Genomic DNA, 21,075 nt, shown 5'->3' on the forward strand with positions numbered 1-21,075 from the left:
GCGGGCACGCACTGGGGAGCGCCGCTGCCGAGAGGGGCCGGATCCCCGCGCCGGGGGCCTCTCGGTGCCGTTTGTAGGGGTGGTGGTCGGGTTGGGGACTTCCAGGTGTTATTTTTTGTTACTGTTGTTCGTTCGTTCGTTCGTTCGTTCGTTCGTTTTGCGACAACGAAATGCCCCCTCCGGGCTGCCGCAGCCTCCGAGCCGGGACCGGGCCGCGTTCTCCCCGCTCCGGGCTGGGGCGTCGAAGCCTGCCGCGCCGTCGGAGGCCGAGCGCTGCCCGTCGCCCCGGGCCGCTTGCGGACGTGCAGCCTGGGGCGCTGCCGGGCCCTTCCCCTCCACCCGCAGCCAAACTTCCCCGGGCCGGGACTCGGGAGTTGCGTGCCGTCGGGTCGGCTGGGCAGGGGCCGCAGTCGGGCTCTGCTCCCTCCTCCGGGCGACGCGACGGGGCGGCCGCGCCGTGCCCAGCCCTGCGCCCGGTGTGCGGACATCTGCCCGCGGAGGGGCGGGGGGGCCCTCGGGGGCCCTCGGGACCGGGACCGGCCCGTTCCGCACCAGCGCGGCCCCCTCGGCGGGAGCGAGGCGTGGAGTGGGGTGCGCTCCTGACCGGCCACGCTCAGGCCCCCGATGTGCGCACGGCAGCTCCGGAATGCAGTGAGGCTGCTGCGTGCCGTAGGGCTGCTCCGTGCCCACTGCACCCACTGCCCTGCCCGGGTGGCCCTGCCATGCCCTGTGCTAGGGGATTTTCCCTTCCCTTCCCTTCCCTTCCCTTCCCTTCCCTTCCCTTCCCTTCTCTAAACCCCATCCTTTTCCTGACCCCCTGGGGGAGAACACAAGATAAAACACCCCGGAGGGAGAGCTCCGTGTAGCTTTCATGCCCGCCTTAAACACTGAGGACCCTGGTGCCGCGCAGTATTAAACACATCCACAGCTCCATAGGCGTTGCTACTCCCTCTGGTTCGGCTGTCCGAAACTAGCGCTTCCCAGCCAAGTTTACCTGCAACACTTCATTCAGTTCCAGTTTTTCTCAGAGATTAGGCACAATTCCTGGTGCTTGCATTTTTTTTTTATTTTTTTTTTTTTCTTTGTGCGCCTTTTTCCCCCTCCACCTCCTGCCCGCCTTGGCTTGGCTACAGGTGGGGACCTGGGGCGGGTGGGGGCCATGGGGCTGGGCTCGGCCGGCTGCCCAAGGGGAACCCAGGGCACAAGGGCTGCATGTCAGCACCAGGGCTGGGCTGGGCCCCCAGCACCCCAAAACCAGGGCATTTCCAGGTACCAGTAGAGCAGTTGCTTTGTACATGGGCTGCTGGGCAGCCTTGTAGCTCAGCTCCTGCTGCATCAGAGTCTTCCTCGGAAGGCTGACAGTTACACCCATGTTTTATATTTTGTTTCAGTCATTTTATCATTTTGTTCTGCTTTGTTCCATGTGTTCTGTCCACCTCCCGAGGCTGACCCCCTTCTGGAGCACATCCCCTACTCTTTGGCAGTCTCGCTGCAGACAGTGGATGCTCCCCCCCACCTGGAGGGGGTCCCCTGACCCACGGCCCCTCTGCAGCACAGCCTGAACCCCCCTAGGCAGGCAGGGGATGGCAGAGTGGAGTGGCTAGGCTGTTTTGGGGTGCTGACAGGAGCCCGTGGCAGTCAGGCCTGCTTTGGGGCTGAGTGGCTGGGCAGGACATGAACCCGGGGCGGTCCCATGCAGCTGATGTAACCCGTGGGGAGCCTCTGAGCCAGACGCAGGGCTGGTAGCATTGCAGGGACAGACCACAAGTGGTGTGGAAGGGGTGGGCTGGGCAAAAAGGGGCCCCGCAGGCCAGAGGCGCTGCTGGGGGAACTGGGACGGAGAGCATGGCGAGGGGACAGGGTCGCCAGGGGCTGCGGTGCCCCCAGGACAAGCACAGCCAGCACGGTGCCATGCCTGCTCACGCCGGGAGCACCTCTGGCTCTTCACGTATTAATAAATGAAGCACTTTGGCAAGGCCGGTGTGAAATACCTGGTCCCAGTTCAAATGAAACATGGAGGTGATTTTTCCCTTTGCTGTTTTACTTTGGCAGAAACCCGGTACATGCCTTTGTTTCCTTTTGACTTCAGTGACTCTGGTTTGCCAATGGGAAAAAAAAATGTTTAATTTCTTTCGAATATGCTTGACCGATGCTAATGAAATCCAATTAATAAGGCAAATGTTGCGCACAAAAAAAAAAAAAAAAAAAAAAAAAAAACTTTAAGTCTTCCTCATTTATAAAATGTATATTCTTCTACCTTAATCAGTCATTACCTAGAAGTGACATGCAAAAGTGGACTGTGTGCTTCCAGAGATTGGGAAGGTCTAGTTGCAGAATTCAAGCAAAATGCTTTCAAAATAAGATTTTTTAAAAAGATATAAAAAATGCAATAAGGGTGACTGATAGAAAAGCACCTACCAAGAAGTCAAACTATTAGGTTTTAATTTTTTTGAGTTATTTCCATAGCTTCTTGATTACACATGGAGCCCCAAAGGTCACCGTTATTTAAAGCTGTGGGAGTGCGGGTGTCATTTCAGAAACCAGTTTGTCTTTCTGATAATAATGACATATTTTGGCCATATGGCACTCATTTCCACAGATAAGTTGTTCTTGCTATTTTAGACTGTGTCTATTACAGTAAAGATATTGACCTTGGCAAGACACAATTGACATATAGATAGAGGCTGATTTTTTTTTTTTTTTTTGGCATTTTTCAATAATCCAGTATAAATGCTAATTTATTTCTGTGGCAGCTCGCCTAAAAGCAATAGTTTCTTCTAAATAATCAGTGATAGTCACTCATTGCTGAGGTACAGTGTTATGATCACGGCTGATGGCAGTTTGCCTTGATTCTGCTCTTACCAATAATTTGCAGAGATTAAAAAGGTCTTGGAAATGGAAGCTTAAAGAATTGCTTTCTAAAGACGTTGTTAGATTGAAAAAGGAACCTGGGGTTTCCAGTGCACTCTAAAATCATTTCCACATAAACCCCAGATTTAGTAGTTTTAAGTGTCGCTAAATAGCCTGTTCACAGGGAAGGGACTGTGTTTATGCAGCACGGAGAGATCTCGGCTCCCGCTGCAGACGTGGTTCCTGCTGCCCGCGCCCAGCCGGGTGGCGTCTCCTTGCCAGGGATGTCGGCACCTGGACAGCAGCTGTGGGAGGCATTTTCGCAGACTTTGGTGGCTTTGCATACACAGAATAAAGTCAGTGGCAGACGTAGGCGGCAGGGGTGGTCTCCTCACTGAAAATGGCACCTGCCCACCCTGAGGGCCCCCCGCCCCATCCGTCTTTGCTTGATGACAATTACCGTTACACAATTACCGTTTGCATTTTTTTCCCCTTGTGACTGCAGACATTGCATGTTTTGCTGCTTGGGCAGAACGCTGAATATCTTGGACATCTCAAACCTTCCCTGAGAGCTGTGCGCACTCGATGGAGTTTCCCTTGGGACCATCTCTGCAGCCAGCCCTCACAGTCCTTCTGGTGCTGGCCGAAGTCCCCTCCTGGGAGCCCCCATCACCCTGCCCCAGGAGGTGAGCATCCTTCTGCCCACCCGTGCTCTGTGCCCTGAAGCACAGCGCCTGGTACCTGTGTGAGTCTCAGCACCCTTTGGCAGTAACCAGCTCCTGCCACTCCTGCCGCTCCTGATGTTCCTGCTAGCCAGTTCATCTCTGCTCTTGCAACGTGGCTGGGGACACCAGCTGGCCCCTCAGGCTTCCTGCCAAATCACTGCAAAAGGCACCAAAAGACTCAGCATCCCAAGGGTTGGTGCTAGGTGCAGGCATTGTCTGAGATCAGCTCCTGTAAACGAGGATTATGCTGATTTCAGCTGGGTCTCATTCTGTGCTCAGCATAATCCCTTGGGCCTGGGTTAGGTGGTGCCAGTGGTCACCTCTGCTGCACATGTTTCAGTCTCACTGAAATACTACAGGACTGCTCGTCTTGCTCCCTTCTGTACACTGAGGGGCACTGACCATGCCGCCAGCTCCCCATTCTGGCATTTCTTGCCAGTTTCTCATTTCTTGCATTTCTTGCCTCAAACTGCAAAGAGGGGCTGGGGGGAGGCTGCGGGCTGGCACAGGTGCTGGCCATTACCAGCCAGCCTTGTCTGCCTCCTGTGTGGGGCTGGCAAGGCTATTAATGTCCATGGGCGCGGGAGGGCTGCCCCCAAAGACTGTGCAGCAGGAGCAATGGTGCAGACTCCAGCCCTGATCCTGCTGCCCCTGGAGAAGGATACTTTCAGCTACAGGGACCCGGGTAAATGTCCCGTGTCCCCAGATCTGCCTGAGTAAGGCTTCTGTTGAGAGAAATGGTGTGGTGATATGAGTGAAGCCATCTCCTGTGAGCTCCCAGGTGCATCCTCCTCTTCCTCTTGTGAAGGCCCTCAAAAGTTGGCCTATGCATGTTCAAGAGTGCATGCTGCAAACAGCTTATTTAGCAAAGTATGTTAAAAGAAACATCCAAGAGCTGGTTTTGTGTTTCCTAGTCACTGATACTGAAGAAGGTACTCCAGTGCTGTGTTAGTGTCATCTCGTGCAGCTTGCTCTCAGACATCAGAACACAAATATTTATTTAGGGCATTGGCCTTTGTTGCGAGGTGCTGTGTGTTACTCTGGGCTGGCAGCAGGCCCGTGCCCTGGCTGGGCTCCTTTGGGTGCCTCAGCAGCCTCCTGGTGAACTTTCTCTCTTGGCTGATACAGCATTTTTTCATTCTGTGCTGGTTTTGTTTCATTTTTATTTAATATAGCTGAATAGCAAGGATGGCTTTCCTTGTTGCTGCAGTGTGCAAGGCTCGATGACTCCTCTGTGTGGAAAAGCCAGTTAAATGTCCCAGTAAGACCTGGGCTGCAAAGTCATTGCCATGTTGCTCTATGGCAGTGTTTAAAGCTTCCTCCTGATCCCTGCTGCTTGTAACTAATTGCTCCTGGCTGGGGAAGAGGAGCAGACTTGCATTGGAGGTGTCTGTCCGTCCACACCCTCCCTGGTGGTCAGGACTTCACACCAGCAGAGGAGGCGTCAAACATCCCTGTGCTGCTGGGTAGTGTGCTTGGGTGAAAGTCAGCCTCCTCTGTCCTGGACTGGGAAAAGGAGCTCTTTCTGCTCATGCAAAGGCCACTCAAACCCATGCAGCTTCTTTCCCCTGCCAAAGAAGGCTTGGTGCTTCCCCCAAGCACAAGTGGTGTGCTAATGTAATGCTAAATTTTTGTCTCCTGGCACCCATCCCCTCCTGTGCCTGGATCAGGAGGGAGCTGAGATGTCTCCTCTGTCAGATCTGGAATCTCTGCTGGTTTGAGAAATGCTAGCCTCTGTTTGTCCCAGTGATTGCTGTAGCTGCTGGATTCTCGTCTGTGGGAGATCTCCGTGGTGGGGCTGGGGATCCCTGCCTGGGCCCCCCTGCCCCGAGCGCTGCTGACACTGCGGGGGCCAGGGGACATCCTGTGCAGGCTTTTCCCCCTTGCTGCGTGCCCTGAGATGGATGTTAGAATGGCAGGTAGCAGTGTCTGGGCTAAGGGGTGTGTTGAGTATCTTCTGTTTGCTTTTTTTTTCAATCCCTGAAACTTTTATTGCCACTGAACTACTGGTTTTGTGCTTTACAACATGGAGTGAAGCATGGCATTTCTGTGTGAGTCATGTAAATAAATGTTCTGATCCTAGCAATGATAAACTCCAGCTAGAGAGAAAGGGCCCAGATGTCTTTCTATGAAGGCCCTCAAAAAATTGGTCTGTAGGCACGTTCAGGAGTCCATGCTGCAAATAGCTTTCTTAGCAAAGCACCTAATGTGTTTAATATTCACAGGGAGAGTCAAAGGGTGCCAGTACCCAGCCTGAACAGTAGGTAGAGAAGTTGGACAATCTGCAGATACATAGTTGGCTATAGATAAAACTGCAGATGGGCATTTAGCATCACATGTGCTTTCTTTGGAAAGGGGAAAAAAAATCAGGAAAAAACCTCCACGCTCATTTGACATCTCCTGATTTCTTTTGTTGGCATCCTTATGTCAGCCTGTGGTCAAGGTGACTCTTTGGGTTAGGTTTAGATACAGTGTAAGGGAATCACAAAGTAGAGAGACTTCCTGAAGGATCCTCTCCATTGCCTTTGAAGTCAGAATAATATTCCCTGCACAATTAGAAGTAACCATAGTTACTCAGAGCCCTTGCTCCTGGAGGTTGAGCAGAGCAAGGTGGCAGCCAGAGGGGGGAAAAGGCAGTGTGGTGGAAGGGGTGAGCCCGGGCAGGAGTGTGTGAGAGCAAGTGCTTATGTGGGGCTGGGGGCTGGAGCTGTGCTGGGGGGACGGGCCATGGCATGGCGCTGCAGGTAGGGAGGTGCTGGGTTGGAAGGTGAGTGTGGAGGCCCTTTGGTGCTGGAGCCCCTCTGTGTGTGGGTTGCTGGTGACCCCACAGCTGCAAGCCTGTGATGTGCAGGACAGCAGGACAAGTATCCTCAGGGGATCAGAAGGGGGTAATGGAGCCGCTGGGCAGAAGGATGGTTTTCTAAGGAAATGACACCTGAGCTTTTTCTCTTAAGTAAATTAAAGAATGTACATGCTGAGGGAAGCTGTTGTGTGTGATTTGACTTGCAGTACTGGCTATTAGGAGTCCCTGGGCCATGGTCAAAATTAACTCGCTGAGCTTGGGTCTGAATGCTGCCAGACAGACTGAGCAGAGCCAGGCTGGTGGTGGGCTGTGGGGTGGGTTTGGGTCTGTGGGGGAAGGTCAGGTGTCCTTTGGGGTCACCAACCTCTGTGTGCCTCGTGTCACATCGTGCTGCTGTTCCGCAGAGTTTACCTCTGTTTGCATGCAGTGTTTTATCGGTGTGATTGAAGAAAGCATGTGTCTTGTGGCCATCTATAGCCATCATTCGCCATGAGAGGATCCAACAGCTTGGAGCAATTTCTCTCAGTCAAGACAACTTGTGTGATGTGAGTAGGGTATTTCAGGCTTTGTGAAGGATGGTGAATGCTGTGAGGGATCGGTGGAGTCATGCTCCTAACCAGGAGGTGGTGTTGGAAAGGGCACCAGCTACCTCATCACCAGAGCTCTCCTATGTGCTCAGCCCTGATGTGCTCTAATGGCTCTGTCTCATTAGGTGCATCTATGTCTCATTAGGTGTGTCTCCAGTTTCAGCCAGCGCCTTCTGCCTGGGGCTGGATGAGACCACGCAGGCACTCTTTACTTCTGGTCTGTATGCTCACTGAAATTGCAGGCTGGCCTCTTTCAACACCTGTGAGAGTTTGTGACATAACCTGGCACAAAGGAGGCCTGAGATGGGAGGATTTGGTTAAATGAGCTTCTTGGATGAAATGTACTTGGAGGGGACTTGGAGCAAGTGATGGCAAGGGAGGCATCACCAGATTTCTCCCTGGAAATCCCCATCGCTGCAGCCACTGTTGTCTTTTGCCTAGATCGCAAGTACTTCTCTAGGGAAATTACCTTTGGGTTTTGGAAGGCTGTAGGGGTGAGTGCCCTGCTGATGCCTTCCCAGCCTCTGGGGTAGGCTGCTGCACATGAAGGGGTTGTGTTTGCAGCCTGAGCCTGGCAGGGTGCTGTTCCCCAGTGATTCCTGGGCACAATGGAGCCCTTATGTCACTGTTCCCTCCTGTGGGAGGCAGCACTGGGGGGAAGAAGCCTCTGTAAAGGGTGCCTCTTTGGAGTGCTGACATAGGTCACTAAGATGGGCAGGTGTGTGGAAGCAGAGGTGGGGTGGGAAGGAGAAGTTTGGTATTTGAGCAAAGCACCTGGGCAGATGTTTAAGAGGTGCTGGCCACTTCCAGATTGCATTAATGAAGGATTTCATTAGGCTGGGGACAAAAGGTAACTAAGGTTGAGGACCTTATCTTCTCTGCTGTTTTCTCATTACCAAGGCTATGCTATTTTCATACCCTGGGTTACTGCTCTGACTCCTTTTTCTCCCTCAGTGCTGCGTGCTCTGCAGGCTCTGACCCTGTGTCATGGGTGTCCCTGTGGTGCCTGTCCCCCTGCAGCTGCCTTCTGCAAAGTGATGGTGGCATTAAAAAAAAAAAAAAAAGGACTGAAAAAGAAGCCTTGCCTTCTGCAACCAGCAAAGCAGAACAAATTGCACCAGTGGTACTGCTGTGGGTAAGCTTGAGAGGGCGGTGGCTGGTGGAACTACCCCATTTGTTCACTTTTTGCCCCAAGGAATGCCTGCGGGCCAAGGTGGAAGAGGGGGAGCTGAGAGGAGCTGTGTGTGTGCCTGTGCACAGTGTGTGGAAGGAGCCCCATACCCCAGCATGGAGATGTGTAGGCTCACCTGTTTGCTCCTTCTGCATGAGCCCACTCTGCTCCAGAGCCCTAGGGCCTTATGTAGGTGCTTTGAGTCGTTCCCTTCAAGGAGCTGGGTGCGTGGGGATCAGGCCGGGTGTAGAATCCTCCTGCTGCCCCAGTCCCAGTTGGCAGTGCCCTTGTGGGGCCATTTGCCAGCAGGTGGTGGGGGCAGGCAGGAGCTAGGGGTTCTGGGGCTGGGCTGAGCCCATGGCCACCGGGTGCGGACAGCGGCATCCCCGCTGCATCCAGAGTGGCTCGCCTAGCAAGCACACTGGTGTGGAGGTCCTGTTCCTTGAATATTTATAGCACCTTTGCTGTGTTCATTCTAGCATTAAACTGCTAATTAATTATGACATTTGTACTACTTCATTTTTTGCTGTGAATCTGCAGAACCTGGCAGGCAGTTAATTAGCTCTCTCTATGCAAAGGATACTAAGAAAAAATAATTGCTTGAGGAATCATCGTCATGTTCTCTCAGAAAGGTCTTACCTATGAGCTGGCTTAAAGCTTGCTGGATTTGCACTTTGAAAGATGCCTCTGTCAAAGGCCAATCCTTTGGAAGAGAGATTTGAAGGAAAAGGTTATCTGGGAGATGTGGCTCAGAGGGTGTTATTTAGTGCTTGTAAGTCCAAGGGAAATCAATTATCTAAACAACTCCCCTTATGGAATGGATTTCTTTATTCTTTTTAAAATATGTCCTCATCTTTGTCTCCATATTGATGTGTACAGTCAACATGCCCAAGATGGTGGGAGGCAACCTGTCCTCCTCGGGGCTTCTTGCTGCTGTTGTGCAGGGTTCGGTGAGGATCTTCCCCTGGGATGTTTTCTTAAAATTTATTTTAAAAACAGTATTTTCAAAAAACAAAAACAAACAGATCTGTGGGGCATGGTGCTCATGAACAGCTCTGGGCTTCATCCTCATCTTCTCCAAATACTCATATGCATGTACCTGCCTTGTGTACCAAGTGCCTTGCTGTGTGCTGGGGGTGTTTGCGGGGGATTAGCAGCACCTGGGGGACCTGGGCAGGAGCCCTCATGGCTCCCATCCCTGCTCTGGTGCAGCTTCATTATGGCCTTGCCAGCCTCCGGGCATCACTCTTCATCCACGCTTTCTGGCTTCTGTAAGGAGGACAGGTCAGGCTACTGCCAGCTCCTTGGGGTAGCATGTGGGGCTTTGGGTTCTGGTGCCAAAGATAACCAGGGAAATGGAGTAATGGAGGTGATATACATGCCTATGGGGATAAAGAGGCATTTTCTTAAACAGATTGAAACCTGCAGTGGGTATGCTTGCCCTCAGCGCTTCCTTTGAGAAACTTGTTTTATTAGCAGATAGTTACATGTTGAGGTTACAGAAGGAGCATTACAGTAATGGAGTTGACATCTATATAATGGAGTTGACATTTTATTGAAAAAGGAAAAAGAAAAAACCTTAACAGGGTTCCCCTCCCTCCCCCTTCCTTTATTTCCTTATTTTGCTGTCATCAATTGCAATAAGGCGCACAAACTTTGAACAGCCGTTGATGCTGGCAATTTAATAAAATTTCATACAACAGTAGGTGCTTCAGGAATGTTAGCAGGACTAATCAGTCTGCAGTAAACTTGAACTTTGCTGAGAAATCAAGGCAATAGCTTGTTCAACAGCAAATCATAACAATTTGAATCAATTCTTGGCAGCACACTTGTGTTATTAACTATTACGCACAGTCTTGGCTTCCAGTTTGTGTTAGATGCTTTTAGCAAGAAGTTCAGAACAGGGATCCTGGAGGACAGCACCGCGTTTCTAAATGAATAAATAGATGTGCTTTGCTCTGTTGTGGCCTCTGGTTGTACTTCACGTCATTTTGAATTGAATTGGTCTGAGGTGTAAAGAAAATTCTTTGCGTGGCAGATTGATTAGGGAAGGTTTAGAATAAGAGGGACAAACAAACTGATGTGAGCTTACAAAAATGAAACAAGGCACCAGAGCAAGGTGCAAACTGGACTGCAAAGAAGATTAGAAAAGGGAAGACAAAAGCATCTTCAGGTTTTGAGCCCCTGAGAAATGTCAATGAAGCATTGCTCAGACCTTCATCTCCAAGGGTTATGGATTGGGATTCTCACACCAGCTCGTGGCAGACGAGTACGTGGCTGCCACTAAGCACCTATAAAGTGTGCTGCCTCCTTGCTGTGGGAGGGCAGCCCTTCAGGCCCCATCTCTCTGTGTTGGTTGATGAAGAAATGGAAACCGCCTGCAGTTCTGCTGCTTATGCTGGGGCTTCCTCTCCCTCCCTGCCGAGACACCCTCCTCCCCTTCCCAGGGAGGCTGCCCTCATCTCGCGTGAGCCCTTGGGCTGGCTGCCATGTCAGGGCAGTGGGACTGCGCTAGGAGGGGGGATCCCGGCTTGGGGATGCTACAGGAGCAAAAGAAATAGAAGTGGAGCCAAGTGTTGCTACTTGGAGTGCTCTTATCCAGTATTGCTAGCTGTCATTTATTTAGTGTTTTCCCGAGTCCCCAGCTGCTGGGTTCCTAAGATGAACCTCAGTGCTTTTTTTTTCCCTCTTGGAAGAGTTGCAGACCTTAATGTCCATCTGGCACAAATGGAAGTGGTGGCAATAAAAATATAGTAATTTAGGAAGTTCTGTGGTTTTCTTCAGTGTGTTTACAAAGGCTGTGATTTAATCCTCTGTCTTCCCTTGTTCTGACTGTGACAAAAGAAAGTGTTTAAGAAAAACAAAATCTCTCTGCTCCTGAAATACTTTTCAGAAGTAATATTTTTTTAATTAATGAAAGTTCCAAGTCCCTCGTTGGCTTCTGTTCTTCTTTCTTTCCTACAATTCAAATAACACATCTTTCTTCTTTGGATAACTTGGGTTACTACAGCCCATTGACATTTGTATTTCTAATGTAATAATCAAATGCTAAAATACAGAGATTACACTTGGATCAACACATTCAGTTCTTAAACCGTGAAAGTAATTATCTTTTCTCATGTACAATGAGATTAAAATATTTTCATATTAACCATTAGTGGCTGTATTGTTTGAACGTCAGCTGGTAGCACCACTGCGGTGCCCTGTGGCTTCCACCAACTTGGCTGCCTGTGCTCCTGGGCTCACCTGCTCCAGCCTCCTATGTTGGGACAGATCCTGCACTGCAGGAAGGTGCCTGGTAGCAGAAGCAGGGATTTCCTGGCTGAGCTGGGCCTGCTGTGTGTTTCTGCACTGTGGCACACAAGAGGCACAGCTCTCAGCAGCAGGTGAGAATTGGCTCAAGTGTCACAGTGTTCCTGGAATGAGGAGACCCTTCAAGGCTCCATGGCTGAGCGTGCAGCTGAAGTCCGGTTAGCTCCATCCCTGACACTTAATTTAGGAAAACTTTCCAGAGATGTGTGGTTGAACTGAGCCCTGAGACACCCTGGGCTTCCTGGAGCACGGCTTGATCTCAGCCACGTTTTTTTTTTTTTTTTTTTTTTTTTTTTTTTTTTAACCCAGTATAAATTCAAAACCACACTGCACAGAAGCTGTTAAACTTTATGGGAATTTGCAAGAAGCTCTTAAAGTGGGGAGGGAAGGCAATTAATCCCATGGCGAGGCTGGAACTGTTCCTGGCTGCATGACACCGCTCAAAAGAGCAGTGTGTCCTGCACCGCTGCCAGCCTCAGCCTGGCAATGTGATGTCGCGATGCGACGTCATGATGCAATGTCATATCTTGCTCAGGGCTGTGAGCAGCCCTTGTATTTCCCTGCCTTTGTGGTGTTTTGGCTCCTCATTGGCTCCTCATCTGAACTGGTATAAAATTTCCTGTTGGTCCTCGCTGGCCTCATTGCGGGTGCTGGTGCCAAGCAGCTGAGCTTCAAACCAGGCTTTAGGTTCTGGCTTTTTGACCAGTTCACCCCATCATTTGCCCCTGAGCATTTCTGTGTGCTGGCAGCTTGAAAGCAATGGGCTGCTACACAGTGTGATGTGTTTGAGATGGCTGTGTGTGCCAGCTTTGGTGATGGATAAACAGCCTGAGCAGTTCCTGTACCAAAAAGGTCCAGTTTCACGTGAATCACTGTGGGCAGATGAGGAGCCCTTTCCCTTTCTCTTGGTTTCTCAAGGCGACTGCTCAAATGCCTGGAGGTAAGGATCTGGGCTGACTGATAATGTTTGTCTGAATCTAAGTATTTCTAAACTGTGCTGAGATATTCTCTGTTCTTAAACTCTGGTGTATTTCAGACAATGTGTTTTTATCTCACAGCTGTGAAAACAACATTGAAAATCTTGTAACAGTTTCAACCCCTGATGGCTATCTACACTTGATGTTACAGTGGTACAGCACCCAATAGAAGTTTGCAGATGTGACAGTGATCAGTGGGAGACCTGGTGCAAGGTTTCTAGAAAGGACTTCGAACACCAAGTTTAATTTCCTAGTGCTGTAAAGCTGGAAATTCAAACTTCCATCAGCATGTTTGCATGGTCTTGTAAGGGGCAGAGATGAAGCTGTGTCCTCGCTAGCACCTGTGCATGCACAGCAGTGATTATGTCCCATGGTGCTGGAGGGATATTGGGGCAACCCAGCAGTGAGTGGTGCATTGTGGTAAATATACTAACAAAATTCCTGCTTTAAAATCACAGCTAAATTCCTTTGGTGTCCTGGGAAACCTGGTGTGGCAAGAGGAAGGAGCACTTCCACCTGGTGGTGAGGGCACGGGTGCTGGGTGGTTATGGTTGGCCCCCCCCAGAGGGCTGGAGGCTGGTGCCAGAAGGATTGTGCCCAGCTTGCCTTGTGAGTCCCTTCCAAGGCAGGAGGATGCTTCAGAAAGCATTTGATGTGGGGAAACTGTGCAAGTTGATAAAGAAGTTGATAACAGTGAGTTTCTGAAGTGGAACTTAACTGCTGAAAATACTTTGAAAAGCACTGACCACAATTAAGCACTTAATCAGGAGAGCTGCAATTTTCTGAGGCTCAAAGTACAAAAATCATGAAGTAGAGATCCAAAGATATGAAGGAAAATGTCTCTTTGGCAATTAAGATCCATTCTGCTCAAAGGCTGAAAATTGTATCATTGAATTACTTTTGTTGCACAGTTGATACACTGAATTATCTAAAATGCAAACCATTGTGCCTAAAATGCCACTCAATAAGTAAAACAGCTTCTCTTGCTCAGCTGTTGCTCGCTCTGTGGATTGGATTCTGATGGTATCTGATTTCCCTTCTTTAAAATAAGGTTTTTAATTGACTACCTCTTCCCTCCCCTGTAGTATGATGCTGGCTGGAAGGAGCGATGTGGAGCACCAAGGAGAGGTTTTCCAGCCCTCAGACCTGCCCCGGTCACCCCAGTTCTCTCAGTGAAGCATGGACAGGCTGTCTGGGGCTGGCAGGTATGCTGACACGTCCCAGAGGGACACCATGCCAAGCTGGGTTCCGGCTGCAGTGGGAAGTGGCAGGCAGTTAACAGGAAGCACGATTGCCCCGCTTGTTTCATCCTCCCAGCAGAGCTGCAGTGACTGAATCATTGCACATCCAGCTCCGTCGTGTGAATGTCTCTGCTCTTGTCCTTCCTAACCCCGACTTGTTGATCGCAGATCGGCAGTAAGTACCGCTGGAAGTGCTTCGTGCTGAAACTGTTGCTGTTTCCACTTATTTTACACTTGATTATAAATGATGTAGAGTTTCGTTTTTTTGGTTTTTTTGTTTTTTTTTTTTTTTTTTTTTTTTTACATCCGTGACTTGTCAGAACTCCTTGTCACATCTCCGAGTGCCAATAAACATGAAGTCTGCATCCATCAGTCAATTCTTGTAGCTTGTCTTCCCTCGAGAGCCTGATTCAGAGTCTGCTGAAGTCAACGTGAGTCTTCCCATTGATTCCAGTGGGTGGTAAGTCAAGCTCTTCTCCAGACTGAGATGGAAGGCGCCGTCTTTGAATTGGTTTGGAGTGTTGCACACCTATTGTGGTGGGACCCTGATTCGTCTTGGGGCAGCCAAGAGCTATTGCCATGGTGAAGTCATTCTAAATAAATACAGATGAAATTCTTTCTCACAAGACAGCTTTTTTTTTTTTTCATGGTGGTGAAGAAGACACAGAAAATGCCACTGAGAGGCACGCAGACTGCTTGCGCTCCTGTGTGTTTTTATTCAGGCAGTTTAGGAAGTGGGACAAGGAGGATAGAGCATAGGGAAGATGCTCTGATAGCATGCATTTGGTAAAGACAGTTAAGGTTGATAGAGGTGGTAGCAAACTAAAATGTTGTATGCATCTCTGGTTGCTCCACTCTGGTGTTTGTTTCCAAAGCTTCATAGTACAGTACAGTGTCACATTAACATAGCCTACAGAGGAGTTAAGGGTGGCTTTTAACCTCTGCTGACTAATGTGCTGCAGCCAGATGGAATGGTATAAATCTCTTCTTACACACAACAAAGCCAAAACAAATATTATGCAATGATTAAGTGGCAACCCAAACAGAAGCAGGCATCCTGTGGGCTGAAACAGGAAATCTTGGGTTACAAACCTCAAAATACGTTAATTTAATTTGATTATATATTTGACTATCTTAAGTGGCCCATGAATAATGGATGAAAATTAGAAAAGCTGTTGTTTGCCTTTAAAATCAGCCTGTGGAAGGTAGGAACTGAATATTTAGGAACATAATTACTGTTTGCATGGGTTGTGTGAGAGGTCCCCCCGCAGCCTACGACTGTCCCTGGCAGTGACAGTAGCAGGAGTAGTGCATGTGGAATTTCCCTAAGCATGGCTCCATTAGTGTCATATCACAAATTAAGTAAGGATGCTTGCACTTGGTCTGTCTGAGCAATGTGAGGAATTGTTTCATGCTCATGGGGATGTCTGCAGATTGGGTGCCTCTGCTTTGGAATGTAGCACGGTGTGCTGATCTGCGGCTCCATCCCACCGTGCATGCTGTGCACAGCCTGGCTGAGGGGCACGGCGGCTTCCCGCAGCGCTCCATGGCTGGAAGCCACTGAGAGCCATGTCGTGTCTCTGGCTGGCAGCAGCCCCCAAACCCTCTTTTGAAGGTGGTGAACCCAAGTGCCCATTGTGCTCTGCCCTTGCTCTGGAGAAGGAGGAATGAAGCCCTCATCTGTGGCTGAGATGGGACAGGAGCCTCCTGAAATTCAGGTGGGTGCTGCTTTCCTCAATTCCGTGAGGTACCCGTGGTTTGAACAGGGAGTGACAACAGGGCCAAGCTTCTCCCGCTCTGCCCTCACCAAGTGTGCCAAGATGTTGGACAAAGAACAAGTCTGGGCCGTTGTGCCCACTGGTGGGAGGGCAAGAGGGCAGGGCAAGCCCTGTGGAAAGTGTGGGGACATGATGGGGTCAGGTGCTGGCATTTCAGCTGGGGAACTGAGGACAGCACAGCATGCTTGTCCTGCTGTAAAACCATGCATCTTGGTCTGGGGCAAACAGCAGCCGATGGCTGTACACGCTTGCTTACTGAGGAGGGGTCTGAAATGGAAGAGGTGAGCTGGCAGTGACTTCTTGCTGTCATCAGGGTCAAAGGCAAGATAAAGGGAGTACAAGGAAGATTGGCAAAGACATTTTTAAAATAAAATAAAAACAAACTTTTATTTGACTGAGCCTTTGAAGAAGCACAATGACCTGAGGCACAGAATGCATTATTTACCTCGGGAAGCGATCATGAATTATACAGAAAGTTGTCCAGGTGCCCCTCTGGAGCTGTGACCTGTGGTGATTTGTGAACAGAGAGCGCACTCGTGGCAGGTTGCTCTCAGCTGCAGTCAGTGTCACACCCCACGGGCTCTAATGGAGAGATGCTAGCTTCCAACAGCTGAAGATCTGACCTTAGGAGTAACTGAGAGGTAAAAGCAAGTAGATAGAGAACAAAAGCCTATCTTTAGCATACTTTAAAGTTCTTAACCTAGATACAAAGCATAGCTATAAATGAAAAGACAGCCCTAGAATTTTAGTTTAAACCAAACAAAATTGATTGATTATGGAAAAAGTCTTGTTTACTGCTGAGCTTCAGTTTTACATTTGAGATAAAAAGGGGATAAAATTAAAGTGATTACTTTTAGCTTCCCATTTAAATACTCACATAATGATTTTAGCCAAATGGAAAGTCTAGACCGATTCGGGTTTTTGTTTGTTTTATTTTTATGACAGTGTTAAAGAACTGATGGTATGTTAGGCCAGATGGCTTAGAACATGCAATTGAGCTGATTTATTCCTTCACAGATGCTGGGGTGCCTAGAAAAATCCCAGTTCCTTCTGCATGTGCTGCTTATTTTAGCTTTAATATGTGAGTTTTCTGAAGGCAGAAGCCTTCTTTAATGAAATTATTAGGCATCTTCAGATTTCAGAGGGTTTGGGGTCAGCAGAAGGAGGACCCATAGCTGTCTGGATGGAGTGTGATGTTCAGGTGCTTTTTTCCCCAGAGGTGGAGTGCCATGGCCAAAGTAACTTTCTTCCCCAGCCCCTCCTACAAAGCTGTGCTTACTGCTAGGACAGTAAGGTCATGATTACTAGCTGGCAGTCACTTATCTGTTCCACAGTGGGTTTGGACAGGCCATGTGCTGACCAGGTTGCCATCACATGGCCCCAAGGCTGCAGGTGAATCATCATGTTGTGCTGTGAGGCAGGTTGCAAACACAAAAGCAAGCAATTCAACAAGAGTTGAAAAAAGGGGGGGGTGAATCCAAAGCATCCTGGACTGTAAAAGGGCAAAATTGCTGTCAGTGTTACAGCCCCTGTGTCATTTTAGTGAAATGCTGTGATGCATTCGGTAATCTCTCCCCAACAAGTTGCTGTCCCCAGGTCTTTGACACCTCTCTTTCCCATGTGGTTGCTTTACTGGGGCATTACCCCACACAAAATGCACTGTGGCAGCCTGCTGGTGCAGAATAGGTGGCGACAGCTCCTTCTCTCCTCTTCCCATCTTAATCAGCTTGGATGTTCTTTGTTGAGCCTGGTTGAGTTTTATTTCTGCCTCTTTCTGAAATGCTTACCTTAAAAGAGCCAAAATACAAAAAAGTAGGCAAGTTTCAGTTGTACTTTTGCCCATAATACAGAGTTTTAAGTGGCCTCACTTGGCAAGGACAAATTAAGCAGTCTTCTGAAAAATGCAGCATACAGCCGCTATTGAAAGTCACTGTTTGTGATTACACTGAATTCTCTTTTGTAGTGGATTTTTGCCAGGCTGTCACCTAACTCTAAACGGGACCGTCAAAGGCAAATTCCACCCTTACTCATGGCTTGTGGGATGCTTTTTGAAGTAATGTGCAAGTTTTTCTTTTGACCCTTAAAGCCTTTGTCTTTGGAAATCATTGGTAAGAGTTTCCTTCCCCTCCTCACCTATTGCCTTGCCTGTGCAGGAAGGTGATGGGGCTGACAGTACCACAGCCCCTCTCCAGGTGGGAGGAAGCTGTGGGAGTTCCCAAAACCTTTGGATACATGTGATACAAGCTGAGCTCTGTGTGTGTCTTGGCAAAGGTAAGGCTTCATCTTGCATTTAGGGCAAAATATGGCCAGGTTAGAGGTCATTCATTGTGTGCAGATGGATCTTCTAGGGTCGCTCCATGGCTGATCCATACCTAACTCACTCTAGGGCACCACAGTGTGCTTTGACTTAGGTTCTCACAGCCTTTGCTTTATTTTTATTTTTTTTCTGCAGAGGACTTTTTCCTGCAAGATGTGGGCAGCGCATCCTGAAGGCCGTGGTGGGAGGAAGGTCTGCTACATGCTGTTTGCAACCTGCACAGCCCCAGTGGGCGTTCCTGTCAGCGGTGTGACCAAAGGATAGGGACACCACCCCTGCCATGAGCTCAGGGGTGGCATGGAAATGGTGCTCCTACAGCTGGGGCAGAGCAAGGCCTCTTCTGGCTGCCTGGTGCTGTAGAGCTGCATGTTCCAGGAGTAATCATCACTGTTATTTTACTGGTGTGTATGTGACCTTAGATGCTAAAAAAGAAAAAGGTCCTGAGCCTTTAAGCCCCTCGAATCTCCCCCTTTTTATGTACTTCCTGGGATCAGAGGAGGTGCTTGAATTCTTTGTGTTTTTGTCTCTCAGAGTTTAACTGGTATACTGCTGGTGTGTGTTCTTGGCACTAAAGAACAAGAGCCATCAGAATACACACACACTGTTCTAAGGTATTCTTTCCTTAAACAGTTGAAATAGTTCAGCCTGTTTGACCAGACCAGGCTGTGATAACATGGTTTTACACAATTTATTCTGAGCAGCTTTGCTTGCAGTTTTCCTGATGGATAACTTTCTCCCTGAAATGGTACTAAACCCCATGAAATACAGCAGATCTCTATGCAGAATTGAGGGACTCTGTTTGCTGAAGTCAATCTGCAGCAATTCAAGGCAGGTTCCTCTGAGCTCTCTGATTTGTACATTGCATTTTGAATGTTTTCTATTGGGTAGCATTGAGAAGGTTCCTAGCAGTTAAATCCCCAAAGCGTAAGTGGAATTAGGGGCCATTGTATGCATCCAAGTTACCTCTGACTGTTCAAACCTTATTTGTGTAAAACAATAAAGCACCTAAATATTAAAAGGAGATGTGATTCATGTTTTAGATGACTTTTGCCTGCTGTGTAAAACTTTTAGAAATTTGTCAGATTTACATGCCAGCACATACCTGTGGCAGGGGGAGGGAAGAGCACACTGATGCTCTCAGAACCTCCTTATTATCTGTGGGAAAGGCTTTATATTTTGTGTCCAGCCAAGCTTGCAGAGTGCTGTGGACTGTGCTGTTGGTCTGGGGTGCCTGCAGGAGGGAAAGATTGTGTATCCACTTGACTGGTGTTGGTCTCCTGTCCTCATTTCCCAGTCCAACAATACCTGTCCCTTGCATAGGAGCAGCATGGCCTCTGGGAACCTGCCTGCTGATTGAGTATTTTGGGGGCAGCTGGTGTGGGTGGCACAAGTGGTCCCTGGGGTGCCCCTGCAGGCAGCAGGTGAGGCTGAGGCAGCTGGGAGAAGGTAGGACAGGGGGGTGCAGGAGTACTGGCTGTGGGCCTGCCAAAACCCAGCACAGGGCCAGGTGGGGAGGGACAGCAGGCGAGTGCCTCTGATGGGTGGTTGGACCCCGGTGCCTCCAGCCACCAGGTGCTGCTCTGTGTGTTTCTGTGTTCCATGTGTGGGGGGAGAAAAACAAGAACTGTGTGTTCTTTATTTACAGTGTCATTAGTCACCATGTTTCATTTCTGCAAGAAATGGCAGCTCTCTATGGGATGGGTGAGCATGGGGGTTCATGTATGAACGTTCCATTTCCAAGGAAGATCTGTGTTTTAAAGGGAATGTCAAATCCTGGGGCTTGGTTGGCTTACTGGCTGGTAAATCTGATGAACTAAAGCCTTGCTGATTACCAAATTAAATGCAAAAATTAGATATGGATCAGATCACCTGGAGAGAACTAAGTGCAGAGTGGGTAAGCCTCTAATGAAGAATAAATCTTTCTGGGGCTGGAGCAGGGTGATGTCCTGGGAAAAAAATGGGGATCTCCCTCTTCTAAAGAGCACTTGTTTGTGCTCTGTCTTGGGGAAAGCAGCAGGCTGGCTGCTGTGGAGCTGGGCCTGGGTGTGCCATGGGTGAGGGCTGTGGTCCCTGCTGAAGCACCCCAGTAGGGTCAGCCTGAGGGGTGGTGAGAACACTGCTGCTCCCAGCAACAAGAGCCACCACTCATTCCAGTTAACTTCTTCCAAATGAGGTTACAGAGCTGTCCTGACTGCTCTGATACTTTCAAATGCCAGAAGGGGGGACAAAACCAGACTGGCCTCGGTTTTGACACAAAATGTGAGTATTAACATCCTTTTAGACTTTATTCTAGCAAACACAAGAAACCTAATAGGCCAGAGCACAGGGAAAAATGGTGCCTCAATGCCCTGATGTGTATGAGCAATGAAGGCAGCTGTGGCTACCCATGTACTTGCCCCTGCTTTGACTTCAGGCAGCGGGGAGAAGAGGCAGAGTGCTGGGTGAGAGTTGTGCTGTCAGCACCATGCACCCATCCTTGCTGCCTCCCCCGTCCCCTTGTGCTCTTCGTGCTCGGAGTGGAGGTGAAACGTGGGCTCCCGGAGGGGGGGAGGAGGGTCCCACGTCGGGCAGCTCTGCCGACACCTCGGGCTACCGGGGGCTTCGCTTCTGTTTCCCCTTGCCCCGGGGCGAGATTAGGGGGCAGCCGTTTCCCCACCGTGGCTCTCGGCGGGCGGGCGGGGAGAGCTGGAGGGCGCCACGGGGGCGGCGGCCCCGACGGCGCGTCCATTGTCCGGCAGCGCCGCCGTGCGGCCGCCCCGTCGGGCGGGGGTGGGGGCCGGTACCCACCGCCTCAGCTCCCCCCGGCACGGAGATGCCCGGTCCCCGCCGCCTCCCCGCCCCGGGCGGCTCCGCGGGGCTCCGCGGCGCCCTGCGCGGGGCTTTGCTGCCTCCCAGCGGCCCCCCGGCCCCGCGCCGCTGCAGGAAAAAAAAAAAAAAAAAAAAAAAAAAAAAAAGGCACCAGGGAGTTGCCCGCAGCTGCAGAGAGCAATAAACCTCGAAATTCTGCGGAAAGATAGCGGGACCGTTTGGCTCGCGGGGGGGTTCTGCGGATTTGGGTGCGGGGCTACGGGGCGGCGATGCGCGCCCGCGCACAGGGGCGCGTTCCCGTAGGGTCGCATCTCGCCGCCCCGGGGCACCGGCCACGGCAGGGGGAGGACGGCCCCGGCTCTCCGCCGCCCCCGGCAGCCCTTCCCCGCCGGCCCCTTAATAAACACCGCCGAGAATTGTTCTTATACTCGGTAAATATTGGCTTAGCTTTTCATTGACCGGCTCTCTTGAAAAGACCCGAAAAATCCACACCGGTTCCAAACTAA

The sequence above is a fragment of the Oxyura jamaicensis genome, chromosome 3, assembly GCF_011077185.1.
Source record: "Oxyura jamaicensis isolate SHBP4307 breed ruddy duck chromosome 3, BPBGC_Ojam_1.0, whole genome shotgun sequence".
Classification (NCBI taxonomy): Eukaryota; Metazoa; Chordata; class Aves; order Anseriformes; family Anatidae; genus Oxyura; species Oxyura jamaicensis.